We start from the raw sequence: 26,424 nt of genomic DNA, 5'->3' as shown, positions 1-26,424 counted from the left end.
GAGCTACGCCTCAGGCTCGACCCTGTCTGTGCCTTGGCTCACTCTTTGCTGAAGTACTGGTTGCTGGAAGCAGTATAGAACCCACAGTACCCCACACCTGCGATGCAAGCATTTCATATCTCAACAGTTTTGTGAAGCTGCTATTCATATTCGTTCGGGACTATATTCTAATGTGGAAGCATACAATTTTCTCTATCACTGCACCTCAACTGACTGAACTGTCATCTTTCTGTGGAACACTGCGGATAACATTCACAGAAGGAAGCATGTAATTTTACCTACTGGCTTCTTAAACCATTTATTTTTTTCAAGGGCTCTATTGCTTTATTCTTTTTTAATCACAAGGGCTTATTCCGTAAGCATTCAAATTAAACCAACAACTTACTTGTGCTTCCTTTTGAGCAGCTGGTGATGTAGTTTGTATGATAGATAATATACAAATTAGCCCACAAAAATGACTCCTTACGCAGCTGGATAGGAAAGGCTGGTTTCCAAAGTCTCACTCTGAATTACTTCACTCATCTACCAAGTGAGCTCATTTCAAGTTTCTAACACAGCAAGTGTCTCAAATGAAAAAGCAGTTTTGTGTAGCAAGTAAAAGAAATACAGGTTGTGATGACCACACAGTTCTGATGTGGGTTTTTTTCCCTTGCCTTTATCATAGTAGTCTTTTGACAGTCGAGTGATCAAAAAGCAAGTTATTGTTGTAAGAGATTACAGACGTCTCTGTACAGCTGTATCGACTGTTACTGTTACTTTAAGCACCCCCTGTTCAGTCAAACCTCTCTCTCTATACAAATGCATTCTGTACATTTTTATGCTCTCCTTGAATGTATCAAGCTGTTACATCTTCTGGTTCTGCTGAAGATTTCTCAAGAGATCACGCGGCGGCTAGGAGACTTTTGTGATTTCACATGACACAATGAGGCTATACACCAGAATCTGGTACCTTGGTTTGTTGCAAATAAAAAGGAACAATAATAATTCTTATCCTCTCTCCAGTGGGATGATTCTTGAAAGCACGTACTTTAGTCAGCATTATTAGACTTCTTTCAATGTATTAATAAATATTAACCTATGTATCTTCAATGATTGCAATACCAATTAGATGGCTACTCAACTCCATGTTTATTCTTGCCTGTGGGGCCTTTAGCGTTCCCATTCTTTCTATTTTCCAGTTGAGTAACTTGTCTGGATGCTCTTATGCTACATGACCCAGTTTCTGCAGTATCCGTGAAGATGACACAATTTCTCAAGCATTCCATAATACTCTCTCTCTCCCCCCCCTCCCCAATATATATAGAGAGAGGGAGAGAGAGCATCAAATTACATTAGGTAACCATGAGCAAAACGACGGACTGAATCCAGTAGTACTCTTTGATTCACGGGGAATCATCTGGTTATGGAAGGAGTTTTTCATTCACCAAGACATTTTGTGATGGTTGTGGTGATGAATCTCTGGTGGGGGTTTTCTCATCTTTCTGCCTGCCTCAGAGTGGCAGACCGTCTTCCATTAACTGTGCTGTTCTTAAGGGTTCCTAGTTGTTCTGCTTCGACAGAGAGGCCGGGAAGAGCAAACACAAGATCCAGGAAATGGAGAAAGGAAAGATAGTGGAAAAGAAGCCTGGAATAGAGTGTGGTCTGTGAAAATAAAGCAGAAGGAAGAGGACAGAGGCAAAAATCTAAGAATAAGAGAAGAGATCATACAGAGGAGAGCCAGGGATTCCCCCAAATGGGTCAAGTAATACCCCTGGAACATTCCGTGATAGTGAAGCAGTGTAGGGGAGATGCTGAAACTTTTCTCCATGCTTGCTGCGGTCCCAGGGAGAATTGAGTTCTGTGCACATGGGAACTGAGAAGGACCTGTAATTCAGATGTGACCTGTTACACAGGCTGGGATCGCAGACACATCCTGTATACCCCGTAATGTGTGCCTCCATTATGATGAGGAGCTTTAGATGTGAACGAAACTGGTGGTGCAACATTAACAGCACTAAAAAATCTTAAGAACTTGGAAAGTTTTGGCTCTGTAAAAACAAAAATGTTGGTCTGCCTTGGGGGAAAGCCCCAAAGGACCCCCAGGGCCTTAAAGAAAAGGCCCCAGTTCCCAGTTCCTGCAGCTGATTCATTGCCTAGAGTTGATTCGCTTATTAGGTCATACATCCGTTTTCTTCCTTGAGGAGCTCCCTGATGGATTGTAATTGCATTGAATTTAGATGGCATGGTTTAAAAATGTATAAATTGCATTTTTCCCCTTCTGCAAACTCCTTCTTTGAGAATTGGTCACAGAAAATAAAATTGAGAACACTGTCCTTGGAGTAAGCCTCAATGAATAAAATGAGACCAGTTTAGGGTTGCTTTTTAAGATGCAAATAACATTTGTGCGTGAATGAATGACCCTGTAGACGTCATGGATTGGACCTGGAATGACAAGCTCTAGCAGGCAGGTTGTAGATAAAATTGCTTCCTGGTTTGTTCTCTCCTCTTTTAGCAGGAGTCAAGCATTGTGGTTGTCTGCGGGAAAATTGAGGGAACTGAGAGAATGAGATGGCTAGAGTGCTGTTGATAAAAAAATGCAGGGCTGAATCTGACAGAGTATGCCTTTGGGCTCATAGCGGCACTAAGTTTATTTTTCCGCTACCACTGCATCAGTCAAATTGCATCCTGCTCAGTTGTTTAGGGCAATTCTAACAACTTCTGAATGGGAGATTTGGTCATCAGTGAGGATGGTTTTGTGTGCTTCTTTGCAAATAAGATTTTCTCAGATCAGCTTGAGTCTGCATGCCATAACATACGGGTACAGAAGGCTGTGGCATAGGCTGGTCTTGGGCAGGTGGATCCTTTCAGTCTGATCTCTCTGAATTAGAGTAACAGCATTACCTGAGCATTTATTGATGCAGGTATTTATACCTCACTTTCTTCTCCAGTAGGAGCCCAGAACAGTTTACAGCCTCATTCAGCTCTCTTCTATTATTTCCACAGCAACCCAGGAATATAGATTCCCTCCCTTGCATGCCACCTCTTACTCCCTCCCCCTTTGCATGCCCCCTCCCTCCCCTCCCTCTCCCACCCCTCCCCTCCCTCTCCCTCCCCTCCCTCTCCCTCTCCCACCCCTCCCCTCCCCTCCCTCTCCCTCCCCTCCCTCCCCTCCCTCTCCCACCCTAGTGGAGGGTGGACCATGTCCAGATGCCGGCCCCCTCCCTCCCCTTCCGTCCCTTGCATGCCATCCCTTCCTCCCTTCCCTCCCTCCCTCTCTCCCTCACTGTAGAACTGACTTTGATTTACCATTTTCAGATAAGAGCATTGAGCCAGGTCTTAACCAAGCAGCTCTAGCAATCCTTAGATGACATGTCTTCCCTTGACTTTTTTCAGTCTGATTTTGGGATGGACACAGCTTGGCTACCCTTGGTAGACAATTTCTATACAACTGCAACAACAGCTCAGATTGCTTCTGACCTGTCTGCCACCATAGATATGTTTGACTGCTCACTGCTGGGTTGGGTGGTGATGTGGGGAATGTAGGTTTGCCCTTAATGTAGTTTGAGTTTGTTTGTTTAATCAGCCATACCGAGAAGGGGATGAAGAATCAGCCGTGTTACGTTTCTTATGGGGAGCACGGCTGGGTTAATGAGGTTTCTTAATAGGATTGTCTGTTGGTTTGGATTTGGTGTCATCAGTATACTGAGCATCAATTTTCTCCAGAAGAACTGATCTCTGCACTCTGGAGATGAGCTGTTATTCTGGGGGGTCCTCAGATCCCACCTGGAGCTTGGCATCCAAAAGTGGAGTGAGGGGAACTGTGCCGGGGCACGCATGTGCCCTGCGCCCCTACCGCAGCATCGCCCGGCCCCACCCACCACCCCTGCCATTGCCTGGTCACACCTCCGCCTCTGCTCCTCTTGGGGCATCGCACCCCCCCTTCCCATGGGCGCTACGCCACTGCTGGCATCTCTACCCAGCTGCCTGTTAACAATATGGCAAAGGGATTTTGTGGAGGGCCATGACATGGAAAAGAGGCTGTGGTAGCTGGCACACTGAGGCCATATACACCTTTCTCAGAATCGTCATCTGGCACAAGTAGCTGCTAGTGAAGCTTCTAGAATGAAAGACTTTTTAGCTGAACTATGTGATTCCCTCTCCCAGTCTGAACGTTACTTTGGAAACTAAAAGTTCCCTTGGTTTGAACACAATTAAACAGAAAACTATAATGGTAGTGTGAGCAAGGAAAAGTACATGCTGGGGATTGTGCATTTTCTTTGAATGCTGGGAAGCATTTAGATTATCTTTTCAAAGCATATGAAGGATTCTGTTCTGGACTTAAGCATTCCATTCTTAATGCTCCAAAAGTTCCTCTAGAAGTTCTCTCTCAATTCTGTATCCACACATTTTAAAAAGTAATGGCAACATTTACTCAAACAGTCACCTGGATCTCAGAACTTCTGCACCTGACAATGATGCCATCGTGACCTTCATCAATTAGTTCCTAAGCCCCCATGCCTGAAATTATGCATTTTCTTTGAATGATGATCAGCACAATAAATGTATCTATAAGGATTAGCCTGTGCTATTTTAAAATAAAATATATACATATTTCAAGATGCATTCATTTGTGAGAAATGTTATTTTTCAGAAACATTCCTGTATATTTCATTCATTTTTTTATTTTTATGAAACTACTTATTTTACACATTCCTTGGCATTAATGCTGCTATAACAGTCTAATGTGTAAATTATTCCACTCATTGGGAGGCTGAGACCAATTTGTCCTAAAAGCTTTCACAGCTCATCACCATTCTGTCTGTCCCTTTAGTTTATCTTGCATTCCCAGAGAACTATGAATGCATATGAAACACCCTGAACTCCAGAGAAAAGAATGGAAAATGGCCCGTTCATCACCACGGCAACCCATATTTCCTGTACAATATGCATTACAGTTTTCTTTAAATCCCTGCTGAACCCAGACCCCTTTAGAGGAAGATAGAGCTCTGGGGAAGGGGATGTTCATCTTACATTCCTCTTCTACAACAGTCTGAAAGTGGCATCATCCTACTGTCATGGGACAACATTCTTACCTCTCTCTCTCTCTCTCTCTCTCTCTCTCTCTCTCTCTCTCTCTGTGTGTGTGTGTGTGTGTGTGTGTGTGAAGCTCTTTATTTCTCTTTTGCCTTTAAACACATTGGGAATGAATGTGGCTTTTGCAAAAGGTTTTACATGGGAAAAGATCACAGTCCTGGTTCATGCATTATTTGGTACCTTTGGTTAGCATACAAATGGAGCATTCTATCCCCTCCACCATACAATGGCTGCATTGTATGTAGGTAAACTCATATTTTCCTGGTCCCACTCACAAAGCAGATCTTTCCTGTCTGTCACCAGGGCATTTCCACCCTTTTAAAATAAATCAGTGATTGAATAGCGTTATACTGATTTGATGTGCCAGTATGTGTAACAGGTTTTATTTTGTTTAAAAAGTAAGTCTCTATCCCCTTTTGTTGTGGAGATGTAAGAAAAAAAGCATGCCGAAACAAGGGATGGAACTAGAAATTACTATGAAGACCTGCTATGTGGAAGCCCTGTGTTAGCAGCCACAGCAGCAACAGGTAAACTACACAAGCCTGTCCCTGTGTGGAAGACACCCATGTGAATAAGCTTATTCTAACCTATGTCATTGCATAGGAGAAGGCAGGGATACACCATTCTTCACTGTGAAAAGGCTTCAGGTGATATAAGAACAAGGGCCTTAATATTATTATGATTAAATATGTGATACTGTCTTCCAACCCTATTGTCTTTCTGATTTCTCACTGACTTTCTATCTTATCTCTGATTTCTCATAGCCTCTTTTCAAACAATGCACCTGCTATTGCATTTAAAATACAAATTATTGGATGGTCACTGCAGTTGAAATAGTATAGGACTGGAAACACATTGATCATCATACTGATTTTTTAAAATTTCCATGTTTTTCATCCTTTAATTTGATGTTTTGATGCTGTTCGTCAGTAGTATCTGATCCTGTATGAATAAGTTATTTCCTTATTTATTCATGTACATTGTTGATAGTCCATCTTTCTCAATGGGATTACAACTGGGATTACAAGTGAGTAAAATCAATAGAATATGACATCCAATAAATAGTGGAATAGGATTTGGATTGTAGAAATCTGGAACCAACCAGAAATCTGAAACAGAACTGAAGAAAAAATAACTATTGACATGACATGTTAAATTATTCCAAAAATTACATTGTGGTACATATAATAATAATTTGGGTGCTGTGTGGTTTCCGGGCTGTATGACCGTGTTCTAGCAGCATTCTCTCCTGATGTTTCGCCTGCATCTGTGGCTGGCATCTTCAGAGGATCTTCAGAGATGCCAGCCACAGATGCAGGTGAAACGTATGGAAAGTTGTCTGCTTCTATAAATGGAAAGAGTTTTCTGCTAATGAAAGACTCTTTCTGTGAATAGATTTGAACAGAGGAGTACCTTTGGATCACATAACTCCTTGTCTTGAAAAGGACTTGTGACCTTATCAGTGTTCACATTGCTAGAATTATAAACACAGAAGCATGCATTACATTGAACTCTTCCTTTAGGACAGGGGTAGGGAACCTGCGGCTCTCCAGATGTTCAGGAACTACAATTCCCATCAGCCTCTGTCAGCATGGCCAATTGGCCATGCTGGTAGGGGCTGATGGGAATTGTAGTTCCTGAACATCTGGCGAGCCGCAGGTTCCCTACCCCTGCTTTAGGAGAAGAAGAAGAGTTTGGATTTATATCCCACCTTTCTGTCCTGTAAGGAGACTCAAGGTAATTTACAAGCTCCTTTCCCTTCCTCTCCCCACAACAGACACCTTGTGAGGTAGGTGGAGCTGAGAGATTTCCGAAGAACTGTAACTAGCCCAAGGTCACCCAGCAGGAATGTAGAAGTGTGGAAACAGACCTGGTTCACCAGATAAGCCTCTGCCATTCAGGTGGAGGAGTGGGGAATCAAACCCGGTTCTCCAGATTAGAATGAATGTTTAAAAGTTTGACCAAAATTTTCTGTGCTGCTAAAAACATACATCTACAAATGTCTATCAAATACAAGAATACACATCTTGGATAACAATGTAAACTGAGGCTAGGAAACTAACAATTTAATTTACTATTGAGTACCTAAATGCAAGCAAAAAACTGGCACTGGCATAAGGCACAACAGCACAAATAGACTTATACATTGTTGTTGTCTACAGGTAACGTTTTGGACATGTTTCAGGTGGATCTGAGTCCAGGACAGCTGTCTCCCCAAGTAATGTTTTATACTGAACTTTGTCATCTTGCTTGAGAGAGCATTAATGTCAGCTACTCATTTGCACTCTTGTTAATGGCAAGCACCAGCATGAGCCATGGAGGCCATTTTGCTGCCATAATGATTGGCCACTCATCCACCAGTCTTCCTTCAGACTGGAGCCACACCCCATCCATTCATTTTTTGACTGGCATACACACAAAGAGTACCAAGAAGGGAAGCAGGATCTGGAAGGTGTTTGTGGAAGGTGTTTGGGTGCCAGTAGGCACCCTGAAGATGTGCATGGCAGATGGTCAGGTAGTGGTGACATTTTGCGTGCCAGCAGAAGACATTTTATTGGCACCAGTACTCTGAAATGGCACTGATTATAATATTTATCATTATTTTTATGTGGATGACAACACATTCTCTTGACATTGTTAATGCATGGTTACTGCTATGAACAGGGGTGCATTCATTTAGAAAAAATGAACAATACCTGGATAAACAAAATCTGATGTGTTAAAGCCCAGAATGTAGTCTGCCTCTCCCAAGATTCAGGCCTGTTGAAGAGTCTCTTCTGAGTAAGCCAAAAATATTGTAAACATGTAGCTTGGATAAACTACAGTGATATTGCAAACATGCAGTTGCTCCATTGTTTACTTCCTTCCTTCTTTCTTTCTTTCCTTTCCTCTTAGTGCAACCAAGAGGAAGTAGCAATTAAAGTGAAAAGATTGTGAAACTATGAATTCTAGTAAACTGCCTTGGCTCCCCTTCATCTGTGACTGTAAACCCTGTGTCAGACGTACAGTATTCACTTACACTCACACACGAATGTACACAGAATACAAATACCTCCCAAACCCACAGAAATAATTAATGTACAGTTTGGAAGTTGGATTGCTTAGGTCTGAGCCCCATTACTGAATACTGGGTTTTTGTTCTTCATTCTGCCTATACTTTCCCAGTCCTTGCCACTGGTTCACATTAACAACATATCCCATTCCTAAATTAGGGTAATTGCAGTAGTCTCCTTCCAAATGGATTCAGATCTGCTTATTAAAAATTTATGCATGCAATGCTTACTCCACAGCTGTTTGCTTTGCAGAGGGTATCCCTGGGGATTACCTGGGGATTCTCCTCTTGTGAAGCATCCCTAGCTGAGTTGAGCTGCCATTTTGCTCACCCACCGCTTCCCTCTTGTTTCCATACAACCCCTGTTTGGGAAGGTTTCCTGCCATTTTGTGTGTATGTATGCATGTGCACCATCTTTGGTCTAGTGTTATTTTGCTAAGCCATGACGTTTCATGTCAATTCCAGTGATAGACCTTCATCGTTAAAAAAAAAAAAAAGTAAACCCCCCTGATGGTTTTGAAATGGTGGCCTAAAAAGTGAGAAGAACTGCTGTGGTGTGGGCAGGGGAAGCTCCGAGCACAGTCTCTGGCACTGCTGTTCCAGTGAAGTGGGGATGCCGAGGGCTGCATGCGCCTAGTGTTGGTGGAACCCTCTGAACCTGTTCAGGAACCCCACTGTCATGAAAGACAGTCCTGGGACATGGTCATCCATGCTGTCTGACACTTCCAGGCCTTTTGGTTGCGGAAACCTGGAATGCCAGACTTCTACGTGGGGTTTGCCTGATCCTCGCTGTCAGCTGACTCCTCTTTCCCATCACTCTCACCTACATGTTCTTCTTTATCACTGCTGTCAATCTCAAGGGGGCATGAGTGACAAACCACAACAATTATCTCCGAGACCTCCAAGGAAGACTCTGCAGAGGAGGCAATGGCAAACCATCTCTTCTTAATCACTTGCTTTGAAAACTCCACCAGGGACCACTATGAGTTGGCTGCAACTTGACGGCCATTTACAAACACACAATGAGCTCACCATGAGACTTCCAATATCTAGAGCTTGCAGTCTTGCTGTTGTAACACAGGGGGAAATTTTGATATTGTCTGCTGATTGTTTCAGTGTAACCTGCTGTGAACTTTGTCAGCATCAATGCTTCTTTGTGTCTTCTTCCCTCTTTGACCCCTTCTGTTTGTTTTCCTTATCACAAAGCACAAAATGTTAGTGTTATATAAACACCTTACAATTATTAAAATTGTAGCTGCAATCACCAGTAGTTTCCAGTGCTGATAATAGCGTTCAGGACCATATGTTACAAAAGTAGTTTTATTAATCAGTGCCAAGACGATAAATAACACGGATTGTTGCTATTGCTGCATTCTCTCCCCCCCTCCCCTTTACATTCCATGTTCTAAATAGTAGATAAAAAGTGACTGCATAGAAAGATTTGCTGGTACAGTACATAGCAAAGTGCCTCAGAGAATTAGAGAGTTGGGGGGAGCCCATTAAAAAGTGGAACAATGAATTTCTCCAAAGTAAAAGAAATATGTGATCAGCTTCCCACTTTCCCAGAGGTGGGATTGCAAGCTCCAGGTTGGAAAATACCGGAGATTTGGGGGGTGGAGCCTGAGGAAGGTGCAGTTTGGGGAGGGGAGGGACTTCAGTGCAGGTAACACTATAGAGTCCACTTTCCATAGTGGCCACTTTCTCCAGATGAACTGATCTCTGTTGCCTGGAGATCAGATGCAGTAGTAGGAGATCTCCAGCCAAAGGACTACCTTGAAGTCCTTAATCCTTGACCAAGGATTAGGCCAGTGGTTCTCAAACTGTGGGCCGCGACCCCTTTGGGGGTCAAATGACCCTTTGCCTAAGACTCTCTGCATCAGTGTTCTCCATCTGTAAAATGAATAAATGTTAGGGTTGGGGGTCACCACAACATGAGGAACTGTATTAAAGGGTCATGGCATTAGGAAGGTTGAGAACCACTGGATTAGGACAACTAAAACAAGCCAAATAGTTGATTTAGCTCAGGCTAGGCTTAAAACACAGTGCCCTGGCCTGAATCTCACCAGATCTTGGACGCTAAGCAGGGTTAGCCCTGGTTAATATTTGCATGGGAGATGACCAAGGAATAGCAGCGTGGTATGCATAGGAGGACCATGGCAAACCACCTGTTAGCCTCTTGTCTACTGGGTGCCATAAGCCAGCCATGACTTGACAGTACTTTGCATACACACAGTCTTAAAACAAAACCAGGGCGAGGCTAATTTTAATCTCAAAGTCTGCACAGAAGGCAGTAAAGCATTTGATCTGCTACTAAAGTGTCTTTGCTGACTTCATTCACTTGTTCCAGTACACTGTTCCAGTGATATTTCCCTTTGCTCCATGGGGGGGGGGGGATATCACCCGACTTTGAAGCACTCTTGATGGGTGAGGACTATGTAGGACTGTGTTGCAGAAGGAAACAGCCCTTTGTGTCCTACCTTTTTCAGTTCTCCAGATGCTTTCTAAGGGTTTTGTTTGCCATGGACAAAGAGGTCGGGCCACAAGGTTTCTTCTTATGGCAGAATCAGACAGAATGGAATTGTCCAGCCTTGCATCATTTACCTTTTATGGAATGCTATAAAAAAGAAGTAAGAAATAAGACTTGACTATCAACTTTAGTCAATATATTAAGACAAATAAGTTGGAGTACACAGTGTACTAGTCTGGATCCCAAGTAGTGGGAAGATAGATCTACTCTTCTAGGGTTGGTGTGTATGTCATTTTGAAAAACCCATGAGGTGCCTTTTTCAGTACATCACTGCACTGTGTGTTATTCCTCAAGGGCTTCAGCAGAAACTCTTTATTCGGTTCATCAGAATCATGTAAAGGGCTGCCAGAACACCATGGTCACATAGAAGACATGTCATGCTGCCTTCAAATGACAGTTGTGACATGTAGACCCACAGTTGCACTGATACAGTTGACAGGTCTCATTAGATCAGTTGTCTGTCTCAAAATGTCAGGGGGAGGAGAGGATGTGATGTGTGTCCAAGACCAAAGTAAAAAAAAAATGAATACCTGTACATAACAGTGGTTTATGTCTTCCAGTTGACTGTACTTACTACCAGTGATATATTTCCAGTCATAAGTGTAATCATGAGCAAATTAAACTATTTGTTATATGAGAGGAATTGGAGTGGCAGATGCTATTTAATATTATTTCACTTGTCATTTCTGCATCCAAAATGTTTTCCTTTCCTTAAAAGGCTGCAGTTCAGACACATTACTTTTATCATAAAGAAGAGCTGTTTTTTATACGCTGCTTTTCTCTACCTTTAGGAAGTCTCAAAGTGACTTACAATAGCCTGCCTTTTCCCTCCCGACAGCAGGCACCTTGTGAGGTAGGTGAGGCTGAGACAGTTCTGAGAGAACTGTGACTAGCTCAAGATCACCCAGCAGACTTCATGTGGAGGAGTGGAGAAACAAATGCCGTTCATCACATTAGAGTCTGCAAGTCTTGTGGAGGAGTGGAGAACCAAACCTGGGTCTCCAGAGTAGAGTCTGCTGCTCTTAACCATTACACCTACTGCCTGTCAAATATATAAAGCAGAGTATTCCAGGTGATTCTCTTGTGGTATGCTCTAAGGCAGGGGTGTCAAACTCGCGGCCCTCCAGTTGTTCATGAACTACAATTCTCATCAGTCCCTCCCAACATAAGCATTGGCTATACTGGCAAGGGCTGATGGGAATTGTAGTTCATGAACATCTGGAGGGTTGTGAGTTTGACACCTGTGCTCTAAGGCACCTCACCCACTGGCAGCTTGTGCCCTTTGCTACATGGGTAGTCTTATCAAGAAGCATGCACACCTGAAATATACCATTTCTCATCATATATTAATGGTATTGTAATGCACCCTACAAACCTCAAGCAAAAGGTATATCTTTTCCAGCTCCTCTTTGTAGCTTTGTTCTTGCTGCTCTTTCAGTTGTCCCCCCCCCCCCACAACCAGCACATAAGGGTTTGTATCCTGCTACTTCTCTCAACTATATATGAAGCCTTTCTCAAGTCTTAGGTGCATTCCTCCAATTCAAGTGATTGTTCTGCTGCAGGAAGAGTCACCTAAGTAGGAGTAAAGGAACCTTAAGCTTGAGGAACCTTAAGCTTGAGGAAGGTTTCAGATGTTGTTGACTGGAATGGTAGGGTACAAACTGAGATACTGTGCCTTCCAAATACTACACTTCACCATCTGATAGAGCTATGGTTTATAATCCAGACCACACACATCTCCTTGAAAGCTAATTATTTAAAAACAATTAAGTAACCTCTCGGTTTCTGTTGGGGAAGACTTTCTTGAACCTAGAGATATGTACGGGCTACGGCATTCATTTCCATTATCGTGTTTGCATTAATCATCTTTTCACATATCTGGTTTTGTACCGTTGCAGTAACACCTAACAGGTTTCCAGATGCTTTTCAGGCATACTAATTAGAAAATACAAAACCCTTCAGCCGTTCAAACACGCCAGGCAAGCACTTGAAGTCTGCTCAGCTTGTTCTGGTTGCTAAGCATTGGGAATGTACAATTCTGTCAAACCTGCTTCTAAGCTCTTTTCTTTGCCATTCGCAGGGTGGGGTTGAATGGCACACAAGAAGGGCTGGCTGCACAAAATTCATTCTTTCCACTTCTTTAGATTTTTGAGAGAGAAAAACCACTTGCCTTCCAGATTAGAATATTCTGCTCCATCACCATATATATATTTTCAAGACCTCTGAGCATGACAGTGAGAGAAGTCAGCCTGACAGGGTTTCACAAACATGACATCCTGTGGTGAGCTGCACAAAGCAGCAGCAAGATTAGAAGTCTGCATGTGGGGGATAGTATCCTCCCTAAGGGACTACTGCCTGTCTTAAGGTTACCCTTTCTAGTGAGCCACTTATGTGCACATCCATCAGACACATTAGCAGAATGATGTGATAACCCGAAGTGTTATAATTCTAGACTCTGTGTAGGGGAGCATATTTAAGAAAGGTCTCTGTGTAGAAAAGTTGTCTGTATGGAGCAAATATCATTGTAGAGACTCATTTTTCCCAGATATGCTAATTGAATACACCTCATTCCATGTTCTGTGTAGAATGGCTCTTGAGGACTGTTTTGATATTACCTCAGAAATGTGGTCCCTTTCTGTTTTTCTCTTAACTTAATATAAATAGGGCATTCATCTCATAACCACATATTGTTGGTATGGCATTCTCCTGAAAATGCATTATGAGGATGGTTCAGTAGCCCAATCCAGAGCTCTGGGGTAGCCAGGGACCGTACCACTGTGGCACTGCTCCACTGCCTCCAGAGGGCTTTTCAGCAATGCAGGGAGGTAAAATACAAAAAATAAAAACCCTCCCCACTGCCAAAAAGCCTTTTATTGGCCTCAATGGGCTTATGCCACCAAAAGGGTGGCATAAGTCCATGCGCTGGGTGCCAGCATCTCAGGAGGCAAAGCCGGGGTGGAAGTCAATTATGGTTGGCTCAAATCCTGGCCACACCTCCAGAACATCCCTGCTGTGCCAACAGAGCTGGCAGTGGTGCAGGAGCACTGACACAGTGCTCTGTACCATGTCTGGCTGTTGTGAGGGGTTGCAGCATCTTATTGCCAGCAGATTTCCCCCTCTGCTGAGGTCAGTGCCCTGGGGAGGGCAAATCTGCCAGCACAGGGCCCCGCCACCTTTATGACTCCTTTTGCTCCCACTCCCTGGATTGGGTCATTAGTGTTTTGGATGGTCCAGAACTGGATCACCCTTCAACGTATCTACCATTTAATTTTTGTTGTGACTATGGGAAGTGCCAATTGATGGGTATGGTGTGTCAACCCAATAATGTTTTAAGCACATAATAAGTGTTGTTATTATCAAGAATCAGAATGGTTCCCTATTTTATGAGCATATTGTTGATATTACTCCGGGGCATGCTACATTTCGTATTTGTTCCCATAACACATTTTCATCATTCCCCCATAGCATCATCCCCATCACAAATTTTCATGAGGATTATCATGAATTGTTCCCTCAGTGGCAAATTATTCCTAATGTTCACAAAATTGCAGGAGAACTAACAGCACAGACTAGTTCTGGGAATAGCAATCCTAGATGGCTGTGTGATTCTAGCACAGACAATTATATCAGAAGATAATCGATTCAAAGCACTCAAATACTATATTGACAAACAGCCCATTTGTGTTATTGTAAACGTAATGCAGCCCAGAGTGAATTGTAACACAGATAAATTTGTGCAAGGCTGCTTTCCTTGAATTGTCTAGCACAATCCTTGCTTTTGGGATTCTCACTTTGTGATTTGCTCTAGGCTGCAGCCTAGGTGACCTATTTTAATGCAGTGGCAAATTACACTTCAATGAGTGAATAATTCATAGGTAGCACAATCATGGTAGCAATACAATAGAAGCTTTTATGCCTGTCTGATTGTGAAATGTAGCAGCATGCTCTGGCATTTTCTACTGATTTAGCAAAACAAGATACACATGAATTGACCGATTCTTTCATGACATCAAGAACATTGAATGGTCTGGAAAGCAGGTTGGGGCAAGCACGTTACATCTGGATTTTTGTTAAAGAACTGTTGTGGTTTCATGAGGGTTTGACAGGATATAACACTAAGTAAGGGAGAGGAATAAAGGGAATGTGCTGGGTTTTTTTTTCCATTATTACTGAAAAAAATATATTAAAGGGTTCTCCAAGAATAGCTTGTAAGTGGTGTCCACATGTAGGATGAGAGAAGGGAGAATAGGGGAGAGGAGCTCTAGATTCCAAAGCTTCTTTGGAAAGTCCAGAACAAAGTCCAGAAAAAATTGTTACATGTTAGATCCATGGTGTAAATGCTGAGTAGGAAATGGAGTAGCGGATAAGTTTGTATATCAAGTCAACCTAGGGTAAAGTTTCACTGCATGTCTACAGTCACATAATAACAAGCCAAAACTAGGTTTTATGCTATTGGAGCAAATTTAAACCAGAGGTTGATGCAAAGTTGATGGCAATCTACAGGTAGAGTGTAGGCTGGGTTGTGCTGGATACCTTAAAGCTCCTGAAGCTTTAAGAGGCTTAAAGGAGACACAGGAAGGCTTCATTGGCCAGTGTTCCTGTAATGGTGGGGTAAGGGGGGGAGTACATGTGTATGAGAAGCAACTTGCCCTCCTTCCCCATTCCACCAGGTGTACAAGTAGCATCATCACCCAAGTTCTGCCCTTTCCCACAATGACTAGTAGCTGGGGATGCTGAGAGGGGCTCCGTGCATGTGTGTGCTGCTAGCCCCCATCTCTCTTTCTCCTGTCTGCTGTCTATGCCAATAAAGGCTTGCTTCTTCTGTCTGCTATCCAACCTAGCCAAGCCAAGAGGTTCCAGCATATGCGTGGAAGAACCAGCCAGGCATGAAAGTGAGACCTTTTTTTAATGCAGTCAGAATACTGTAACACAATTCTAAAGTCTAGAGCACCAGTATGGGAAAGCATCGCACTAAAGCTTTATTACAGAACGAAGGAAGGAAATAAGAAGAACAGGTAAGAACTTCCAAGCTTCAAATGTGCCCACAGTATGGTTAGAATCATAGAATTGGAAGGGGCCATACAGGCCATCTAGTCCAATCTTCTGTTCAATACAGGGTCAGCCTGCCCTAAAAAAAATCCCTGACAAGAGTTCACCCAGCTGCTGCTTGAAGACCGCCAGTGTGGGAGAGCTTATCACCTCCTTAGGCTGCTGATTCCACTACTGAGCTACTATTATTACTGTAAAAACTTTCCCCCTAACGTCCAGCTGCTTCTGCGAAGGATGTCACTGCCTATCACTTTTTAGGGAAGTGAAGAAACTGCCCTTTCGTTAAAAAAATAATTCTGTGTCGTTTTCTCCTTTGACTTCCCATGCACTTGGATAGCCACAAACAAACTCCTGTGCTGTTCTTATTGTTTTCACTGGGGACAAAAATGGTCAAATTGATGTCTACTGTAGCAGCAGGCTAGCATGCGAGTGCCAGCATTTTAGATGCACAGCTGCATGCCCAGCAGTGCGGGTTGCACCATAATTTCCATTGCATTTTGCTGCCTTGCTTTGAGGAGTGAGCAAATAATTTTTGTTAAGAGGTGGAAAAAAGCAAGTTAGATCTACAAACACATCCATATAGACCACCCTGGAAAGTGTCAGCTGTAGACTCTTCCCTCAAAGTTTGCGTGTTTATGTTCAACAATAAGCTTTGGCCATATATGCTTCAGCCCAGCTATAGTCACATGTAATTGATTTAGGTGTCATTTTGCTAGTTGTATACGCGCTGTGTCAGCTGCCCTAAGTAATTAAGGGTGATCCCTCACAGGCCAAATATAATGGGCTCAAGGGTGTGAAAAAAGAAGTTCCCACAGAACTCGTCCCCCAAATGCTTCTAACCTGTTATGTGTTGGAAGTGAAGGACTGTACGCTGTCTCCTGCCTCAAACACAGGGTTTGTTTTTTTTACCAGTAAGTCAGATAGCTAGAGAGGGTCAAGACACTGACACCTTTTCTCAATCATACTGTCACTATCCCTTGGATGTGTAGACTGATACTCTTAAGGGACTTCCTTCCTTCCTGCTTCTTCTTCCTCCTCTCCACACCATTCTCTCCATCTTGCACCATACGTGCAGGGGGATGCCATGTGCATCCATCCCCATCTAGCCAGATGGATTAGGACAGAGAACCTGTCTCTCCACTTTTCTATCCTGAATGGAGTTCACTAATAAATACTCCTCTTGTTAGTTTAGAAACTAAGAATGACTCAGACTTTTCTTTATGCCAATGCACAAGTGCATGCTTGGGGATGCTCCGCTGTGCTTTGCCACTGCGCACTCTACTTGTAATGCTAAGGTATCTCTCCCCAGAGGGGTAACCAACATTATGTTTGACTGAACCTGGGTTAAATGAAAGTTGCTAAATTAGCAACTTTTCCCCTTTTACCTGGGTTTCATATGCTTCCTGCTTACCTGTGTGAACTACGGCAAGCAGGAAGCGTTCTATTCCCCCCCCCCCCCCGACTTCCATCCACCATTATGGTGAATTCTGCAGGCATTCGCCATTAGAGTGGATTATCTGGGCAACAGCCATTTTGTGCTGGTAAGAGTGTGTGGGAGGGATTCTCAAGAGGGGGGATTCTTGAATGCGCAATTCACAGGGAAACAGCATTTCCCATGCAAACTGTACCACATTCTGACACTAGAATCCCGGATGGCCCCAACACCTACTGTGCAAATGGTGATAGTCAGCAACAAGGGTTCATGTAACCTGTTTGTGTTGCCTGTGCAGAAGGGACCTAAGTGATTTCAGAATGGTTCGATTCAAACATTCATTAGAATACACACACTTTCACTACTAATACTGAACTGACAAAATTCCTCATTCAGATGTGCTAATTCGGTCCCATTTAAGCAGGAGACATCTATTCTTTTGGCTTTTACACAGTACAGATTTTGGGGAGGACAGGGAGACCATTGTGGAAATGAAGAATTTACAACATTGGACATTTAACCATCCCTGAGCTATGAGGCACAGCTCTTGCACATTATCAGCACCCTCAGATTGAGAGTGGCCAGGATTTTGATTAGATTCAGAACAAATTTTATTTGGACCACCTACACACGACCCTGAACGTCCTTGGGTCCTACCTCTGAGCAAAAATCAATCAACATGGGCTTGATCAATAGATACATGAGACAGATTTGGTGCTCTTAAGAAAGAAGTCCTATCCAATTGCTTGTCTGGTGTATTGTGCAGCAATGCCTTCCAATAAACCACTTGGTTTATATCAGAAACACTTCGGAGTCTGCATCTTCTTGCAGACCATCTAGTGCCCGCTGGGGTCATGGGAACTTGTAAAAAGAGAGGCCTTCTGCTTGAAATGGACCAAATAACAAGATACATGTATTCTGTTGTGTGATCTGATGCGCTGCAACCTCTACTTGTCCTTTTCTCCATCTTTCTCACGCAACAATTTGTGCATCTGACTTCTGGTGATTTTTTTTCTCCAATGGAAAGTAAATGGGGTAGAATTGGACACATGGCAAGTTTAGAATAATTGTCTGGACTGGCAGGCCCATTTCTGCACTGGAAATCGAACCCAGTGGATTACTGTGGCCAGAATTTTGATTAGATTCAGAACAAATTTTATTTGGACCACCTATGCGTGACCCTGAACATCCTTGGGTCCTACTTGTGAGTAAAAATCAATCAACATGGGCTTGATCAATAGGTAAATGAGACAGATTTGGTGCTCTTAAGAAAGATGTCCTATCCAATTGCTTGTCTGGTGTATTGTGCAGTAATGCCTTCCAATAAACCACTTGGTTTATATCAGAAACACTTCGGAGTCTGCATCTTCTTGCAGACCATCTAGACCCTGCTGGGGTCATGGGAACTTGTAAAAAGAGAGGCCTCCTTCTTGAAATGGATCAAATAACAAGATACATATATTCTGTTGTGTGATCTGATGCGCTGCAAACTCTACTTGTCCTTTTCTCCATCTTTCTCGCGCAACAGTTTGTGCATCTAACTTCTGGTGATTTCTTTTCTTCAACAGAAAGTAAATGGGGTAGAATTGGACAGAAGGCACATTTAGAGTACAGTAATTGTCTGGACTGGCCGGCCCATTTCCGCCCTGGAAATCAAACCCACTGGATTACTGTGGCATCCCCATTACTCCGTCGTAAAAAATAAACTCCAGGCTCCACCGAGGTCTGGGGAACTGCATTGCATAAATATTTGTAGAGCAGGCAAGAATGCTAGAGTGATCCAATGCAGGGAAAAGGGAGAGTCTTTCTCACCTACTGGAGCTAGTTAAGTCTGTGACAAGCAGCTGTTTCCCCCGAGCCCTGTAGTCAGAACCCAGATGACGCCGGAGTCAGACACCACAACCCTCTCTTGGCCTCCTCCCTTCTCTCTCTCCTCTCTCCTGTAACTTTACCAGGGTAACAGAATCATTGATGCTTCTGCTGGCAGAGGAGTGAGTCAGACCAGCTAATGACTGAACACAAGCTGGTAACTGCTCACTCGCTCCCCTCCCCAGTCTTTCTGCCTTTAAATCAGAAACACTAACTAAGCCAGAGCTGGCTGCGTAGACAGCGGTACAGGCTTCTTTCTGTTCAAATTCCATTGCTGCTGTTATGAGGATTGACTGTGGAAGAGGAAGTTTGAGATTGCAAACCAGAGTGTTCAACTTTCCTGCTATGATCTGAGTCTGTGCATTTAGGTGGGTGCCTTTTCTTTTATTCACCCCCCACCCCCACCCCCACCCCTTAATTTTCTGGCTCATGAGGACCCTAACAGTTTTGCATTTTCCTTCAAAATACAGTAGTGTTGGATGTTATCCCGTGTTGTGGTCATGCTCTGTATCAGCTGCCCTCAGTTATTAAGTGATTTCAGAATGGTTTAATTCCTCATTGATTGTAAGATGGTATATTGCAGTATGGAAATGGTTCTTAAAAGGGTGACATTGGCATTCCAATAACAGTTGAGAGCTGTTATATAGAATACTATTGAATGAATTATCACAAGGTCTTATGAAAGGATATTCTATTTTAAATATAGCATTATCTTTATAGCTTGATGAATGTATCAGCTAAGACAGGGAATACAAACATCATTATTAATGGGAGTGGAGTTGACATGTAACACTGATAATTTCTGTAGTCATAACTGTCTTTTCATGTTGACTTCCAGTCTACCTGGGCAAGCTATTTTGCCTGGAAGCAATAGGTTAAAGTCACAGAGATTTGAAATCCATATAATTGATAGTTATCAAAATTGTATTTTCATTTGGGATTTTTTTTTTGAGAAGGTCAGCAATTAGGCTGTTTGTGGCTACACCGATAAAAATTGGTTATTGCGCTTCTAGCCTGTTATAGGGTTGTTGGATGCTTCTTAAGAGTAAAGGCTAGTTCCTTTATTTAAAAAGATGTAGAACTGATGCCCTCTTGTGTTTTAGAATCCTACAATGCCATAGAGTACACAAGCATCACGGCACACTTCACAGCTCTCTTGTTATGTGTGCTGCGCTGATGAAATTTGAAAGAGCTTACAGCAATCTCTTGATGTTACAAATCTGGAGCACAATTTACCAAGAAGTTCTCTTATTTAAGTTCTCATCCATGGCCTCAGAGCTTATGGAAACTTCCCTGTGGACTGTGCCTGATCATCAAAGAAGTTTCTTCCAGTATCTGTGATTTGTTTGAAAGTAAGGATATATATATTTTAGGCAGAAGTGAGCAGAGTCTTCTGTTTCTTTATCATCCATACTGGAACCATTTCAGGATTTCTATAGGTTTCATTCCACTCAATGTTATAAATGGATCAGTCAGTCAGTCAAGAAATGCATAACCACCCTTCAATTGCATCTTTGAGGATAGCGTCTGATAAAAGCTGAAGAAAATGTACTACGCTATAAAGTTATGGCATTCTTTACCTAAATTCTGCTTTTCTGTGACTTGGCATGCTTCTAACTCGGGGGACAGTGGATTTATGTTTGTTTTCCATCAGACATCATACCATTTATTATTCATGTATCATTTCAAATGCCCGGTAGACCTTACTTTGCAAGCTGTGTAATCTTTCAGCCCTGCTTTTACGTTTATGTGATTTTGCCTAACTAAGTTGAGCGGGCCTGTTTTCACTGCTGCCACACACCAGGAGAATGTAGCCAGGAACATTCCCAGTTAGAAACATTATCATCTGTATTTGTGCATAGCTAATTAGGATTCGGGAGCAAATCTTCCCTTCTGAATAAACAAAGGTGGCGAAACGCTTCTTTGGGTGGCATGGGAAGGCGGAAGCTCCTTTCTACTTGGGGAAACTCTCCTGTGCTAACTGCCAGCAGGAGCTGTGTTAGAGATTCCTATTCTGCACTCTCTGATTTATATGCGGGCCTGGCAATAAGGTAGAGGTTGGCAACTGTTGGCCCCTGGGCCATATCCAGCTTTACTTGCACTCTTTCTTTCTTATACATTCTGACTGGGAGAGGAAAACAGGGCCAAAGCACCCAAATGGAAGTCTCTCCATTTCTCACTGTGCTCCTGTGACCCTTTTGAGTGTGAAATAGGTTCAGAACCTGATAATGAGCATGCCAGAGACCAGAAGGATCTGCTTTTATTGCTTCCGCTAATGTCCTCACATCCATCCTGAAGGTGGTTTCAAATAGACCAGAGGAACGAGGCTGCGTATGGGACGGGACCACCTCTTGCCAGGCTGGGGAGGAGAATTGCTCTCCATCCACCACCAGTCATTCCAAGTCAATTGTGAAACCGCAGAAACATTTTCTGAGCGATTTCCCCAAATCTCTTCCTGTCGTGGCTCTAGCCTCAAGCCAATATTGAAAGCTGCAGGACCAAACAATGGAGGAGTTGAAGCCTTCCTTTGAAGAGGAGGACTGTGCGGAATGGGTATTTGTTACCATTCATGTTTTTAAGCATTGGGAAATATTAGCCCTTAACACTAAACTAAGGAGCACTCAGCTCAGGAAAATCGAGTTACTGCAGACTAAGGCACACTTCTGCAGATGCAAGGAGTGTATCTTCTTATCTTGCTGTCTTACGTAGGAGGTATAAACATATGCAGCAGGGTCAAGGGGCCGTGAAATGCAAGGAGTATGGGTGAAATATGATTCTGTAAAATTAAAATCGAATATAGAAAAATAAAAAAATGCACATCTTGTACCAAGCAAATGAGCGCCTGTAATAGGCAGAGAGTTCCAGATCTTGCTAAGTTAGTAAACACTGGGGAGCAGACAGTGACGTAATGTGAAACTAGTCACTGATGCTGGAATAAATTTCTGTTGTTCCTCAAGACTCCTGTTTATTTTGCTGCCTCCAGGCTCTAAGGAGCAGTGGGAGCAAAATTGTGTGTGTGTGTGTGGGGGGGGGGGGAGAATTGCTGTCAGCCAACCCCCAACTTCTGCTTCAAGCCCATAAGTGACACTGGCATGATACTCTAGGTTCACCGAAAATTCTCACAGTTTCAGCTGAATCCTAGAGCACTGCAGTGATGTGGCGCCTGAAATGTACTGGAAATGACATTGTGGCATCTGTACAACATCATTTGTTGGGACTGTTTCCCCCACCCTTCCGCCCTGCCAGTATCTCAGCTAGGGCGGCCAGGTCCTTCCTGGCCCCCAGTGAAGGGTGAGAGTAGGGTGGCCAGATTCATGTCAGGAAATTCCTGGAGATTTGGGGATGGAGTCTGGGGAGGACAGGGAGCACAGCGGGGTACAGTACTATAGAGGGCAGTCCAAAGCATCCATTTTCTGCAGAAGAACTAATCCCTGTAGACTGGAGGTGAGCTATAATTACGGGAGATCCCCAGGTCCTACCTGGAGACTGGCAACCCTATTCCCGGAGCTTGCTATTCTGGGCTGGCAACCCTAGAGACATGAGTTGGTGGTATTCTGTACATCTTTCTCCTTAATGTTTACTTGAACACAGTGTGTAGTGAGACATAATTAGGATCTGTGTTTTCCTGCTTGTCACTGGTGCTCAGTAGGAGGAGGACTACAGAAGATGGGCTGACATTAGTTGACATGTGTTCATTGAGACATTACGAGGAGGAAGGGAAAAAGAGAAGGCAGAGTGGAAGGCCATTTCTTGCCTCTCATAAGGTTTAGAAGACGTTAGACATCACTCTTAAAACATTACGTCTACCTTCTGTCTCATTTCTAGCTGAAGCAACCTTGGCAAAATAATAAAAGTAGATGTCAAAGTGGTACAGGCTGTGCAGATGTGAGGGGAGAAACAGGCCTGGAAAAGGACACCGTCCAATTCAGCTTAGTACCCCACCCCCCTGAAAAAAAGAGGGAGAGAGAACCTGCTAAGCCAGCCCTGAGCAAGAGATGCCTAGCCAAGTGGAATATCCAGGTGAAGTGAGGCTAGCCGACCTGTCCTGTCCTTCACCACATGAGATGATCCCTTGCCATAGCAAGGGTAGGCTAGAAGGGTGCATCCCTTGCTGCCACAAACCATCCTTCCCTGCCTTCTAGTTTGCACCCACTCCTCTCTTTGAGCTGAGGTGGTTCTGGTTAGGGGTGACCCCCAGGTTCAGGTAACCTCAGTGGGAGGAGGTAGTCCCTCGGCAGTTGAACCCCCAGAACTCTTTCTGGTGGGCTTGATGGGCAGTTCACCTACAGGAATGAAGAGTAGGCCTTGAGATGGGAGAACAGGGAGTGTGAACAGTGTGCTTAAGTGGCATGACTTCCTACATACTGTATGCAATGACATCATAAACTTATTCTTGAGGAATAACCAGAACCAGTGTGTTTAGTGGTTAAGAGCAGGTGGAATCTAATCTGGAGAAGAGGGTTTGATTCCCCGCTCCCCCACATGAGTGGCAGACTTTATCTGGTGAACTGCATTTGTTTCCTTGCTCCTACACATGAAGCCTGTCTGTGACTTTGGTCTAGTCATACCTTCAGAACTCTCTCAATCCCACCTACCTCACAAAGTGTCTATTGTGGGGAGAGGAAGAAAAAAGGAGTTTGTAAGCTGCTTTGAGACTCCTTGCAGGAGAGACAGGTGCAGTATAAATCAAAACTCTTCTGTTTTGTGAAGCTGTACTGGCATAAATGTTTATATCCCCCAAGCAGTTCTGTCCTTGATCAGCAAATCTTGAGATAATCAATATTTTTAAAACTGAGATTTCCTCTGTTAGAGAATCTACAGGCACAGCTATAAATGGGCCCTGAAACAACTGTAATCCAGTTTATAACATCCACATGATTTGCAGGTATTTTACTGTGGTCAATTACACACAAAGTCTCTGCTGCATAGTGGAGATCAGTATTCCCCGGCTCAAGATTTCTTGTACGGATGTATTTTCAGGAGTCCCACTTTCATTTTCCACTCTCTTCGCGGCAATCTTGCTTTGCGATCAGAGCAGGACAAATTTGTCAGTGGGCACAGCTTTGCCCCAGACATCTTCTCTCCACCTATGGAGATATCATAACAGTTTATACATGTTGATATACTTCTTATTGTATTAAATGGAGTGGAACAACTAACTATAGTTGTGTTTCTGCACTTGCAGGCTCTCTTCATGGCTTGCATGGAAACTTTAATAAACAGCAACATACTTTTCACACAATGTATACTAGCCAGACTCAGCAACTATCTTGAGGATCTGCCTCCATCTAAAAAGTGGTGATGGCTGGAATACAAAAAGAAAATAGGCATTTTTTGTGTCTTGTTTTTCCATAAAGGCAGGATTAAAAGAGCCACTTCTAGTTGTATGCTGTGCATGTAGTAGAGGTGAGGAATATGCGCCACTTATTGGATTTATTTTTGTTTGCTAGGCTAAGCTGCTAGCTTTGGAAAATAGACCACCTTGTGTTTGAGGGCGTTCAACCGGCAAAGAATACCAGCTGAAAATAGACAGTGAAGGAACTCAGCATAGCACCACACTCCAACCATGCGCAGGCATGACATTCCTCGAAGTAGGCTGATAAGACACGCAGTAGCTCCATTGAAGCAGTTATAAGGACAGCCTCAAGCTATGTTCACTGGATGATTCTTTTGGTGAAGTGCAGGGGATCCTGAATATTTTCCTTTCTGTTTAAGGCAAGGGACTCAAGATTTTTCCTGTCACATTTGCTCTCATTATTCTCTATTCATCTTACGTCTTTTGAATAAATCATAGCTTAAAGAGCAGCAAAAAGTGATTTAAACAAAACTTTCTAGTACCAGCACTGCTTTGGACTGTAGTCTTCATTCATTCTGTAGTAAATCATGTATTCAGGAGATGCAGCAGATGTATGGCAGGAGAACTGGGCATTTTGGGAGGTAAATGGTGCAGGGAAGCAGCAGATAGGGAAAAAGTTGAAGAAGATGAAGAAGAAGGAGGAGGAGGAGGAAGAGGAGGAGTTTGGATTTATATCCCACCTTTTTTTTCCTGTAAGGAGACTCAAGGCGGCCTAAAAGATCCTTTTCCTTCCTCTCCCCACAGACACCTTGTAAGGAAGGTGGGGCTGAGAGAGTCCTGAGAGAACTGTGAGTAGCCCAAGGTCACCCAGCAGGAATGTAGGAGTGTTGAAACACATCTGGCACTCAGGTGGAGGAGTGGGGAATCAAACCTGGTTCTCCAGATTAGAATCTACCTACTCTTAACCACACTGGCACTTTCCCCGCTCCTAGCTTGCGATAGCCCCCATGGGAAGTGGCGTTTCCATTTTCAAAAAGCTTGTGACCTGCTATGAAACAGTGTGAGTGACAGCCTTGGATTCTGTTTGAAGACATTTTTGTGTATGTATTACAACCAGATTTCATTTTAAATGTTTTTTAAAGAAAGATATTCAATTTAATTTTTTTAAGTCCTAGAATGAAAATTTTAAAAAATCTATATTCATATTATGTTGATTTATGCACTCCTTACTATGGTGATTGCCTCCAAGGAAGAAATTTTTCATGTGGAATATCTAGCTATGCACATCAGTGAATTTTCAACACACTAACCTTTTTGTAGGGTTATACTACTGTGCAGTAAATGCTTCATTGGCTGTGACATTTACGGCAGCCTCCACATACCAGCCATTTCATATGTACTAGCAATTAGGGAAACATACATGACTGTACATTAATCCTGATATGTGTAAACATAGGGTATTTTCCTAACATAGAACACAGACAGAAAATGATGAGATAGAAATGAAAGCAAGTCAAGCCTTTAAAATATCAGGAAATCACTTAGATCAATGGAGATTTGGCATGCAGTCGTGCCCTGTGTGCAATGCACAAGTTTGAAACTTATGTGTTGCACTTGCAGACATGGAGACTATATGGTACCTTGACCATATACCCTCAGCATTAAGTAATGGCTGGAAGGTAGTAAGGTTCAACTGATTGTCTTTCTAGTGTGTTTTGCAGTTAGGTCATTTCTGTGCAATCCGTTTTCCTTAGTTTGGATATATAAGAAACTGTGAGTTGGCTACAGTTGGCTACAGTATAATGTGTTCCAACCAATGGGTCTTTGCCATACATGGACCCTTTGCCTCATCTATCTGCCATTACAATAGAAATCAATTTAAAAAGGGTAGACAGGGTTACTGTTGGTTCTGTGGAATTAGTGTCAGCCAGGGGCATACCCCCCAGGGGGACATACGTCCCCGGGTTGTGGCCATTTAGAAAATTGCCCCCCCCCCCCCCACAGCTTTCCTCCTTTTCCCTGGGTCCATTATACACTGACTTCAAGATCTGGTGCAAAAAACGTTGTTTGGTCATGGTGGGGGAGGGCGGCTGCTCATATGGGCGGGGGAGGGGGGGCAGAAAAGT

At 43.2% G+C, this 26,424-nt stretch overlaps 1 protein-coding gene across 4 annotated transcripts in view; it reads left to right on the top strand.

Moving 5' to 3' along the window:
- RIPOR2 (RHO family interacting cell polarization regulator 2) overlaps window positions 1–26,424 on the top strand; it is a 128,729-nt gene that overhangs the window by 45,056 nt on the left and 57,249 nt on the right. Inside the window, exon 1 of one of the 4 annotated variants that reach the window (XM_048508191.1) lies at window positions 19,087–19,370. The exons of the other annotated variants lie outside the window; for them this stretch is intronic. The gene's annotated coding sequence lies outside the window, so the exon portion shown is untranslated. Of the gene's footprint in view, window positions 1–19,086; window positions 19,371–26,424 lie in introns of those variants that run through there. 4 annotated transcript variants of the gene reach the window in all.

The sequence above is a fragment of the Sphaerodactylus townsendi genome, linkage group LG09, assembly GCF_021028975.2.
Source record: "Sphaerodactylus townsendi isolate TG3544 linkage group LG09, MPM_Stown_v2.3, whole genome shotgun sequence".
Classification (NCBI taxonomy): Eukaryota; Metazoa; Chordata; class Lepidosauria; order Squamata; family Sphaerodactylidae; genus Sphaerodactylus; species Sphaerodactylus townsendi.
This window is presented reverse-complemented; position numbering and strand designations above follow the sequence as displayed.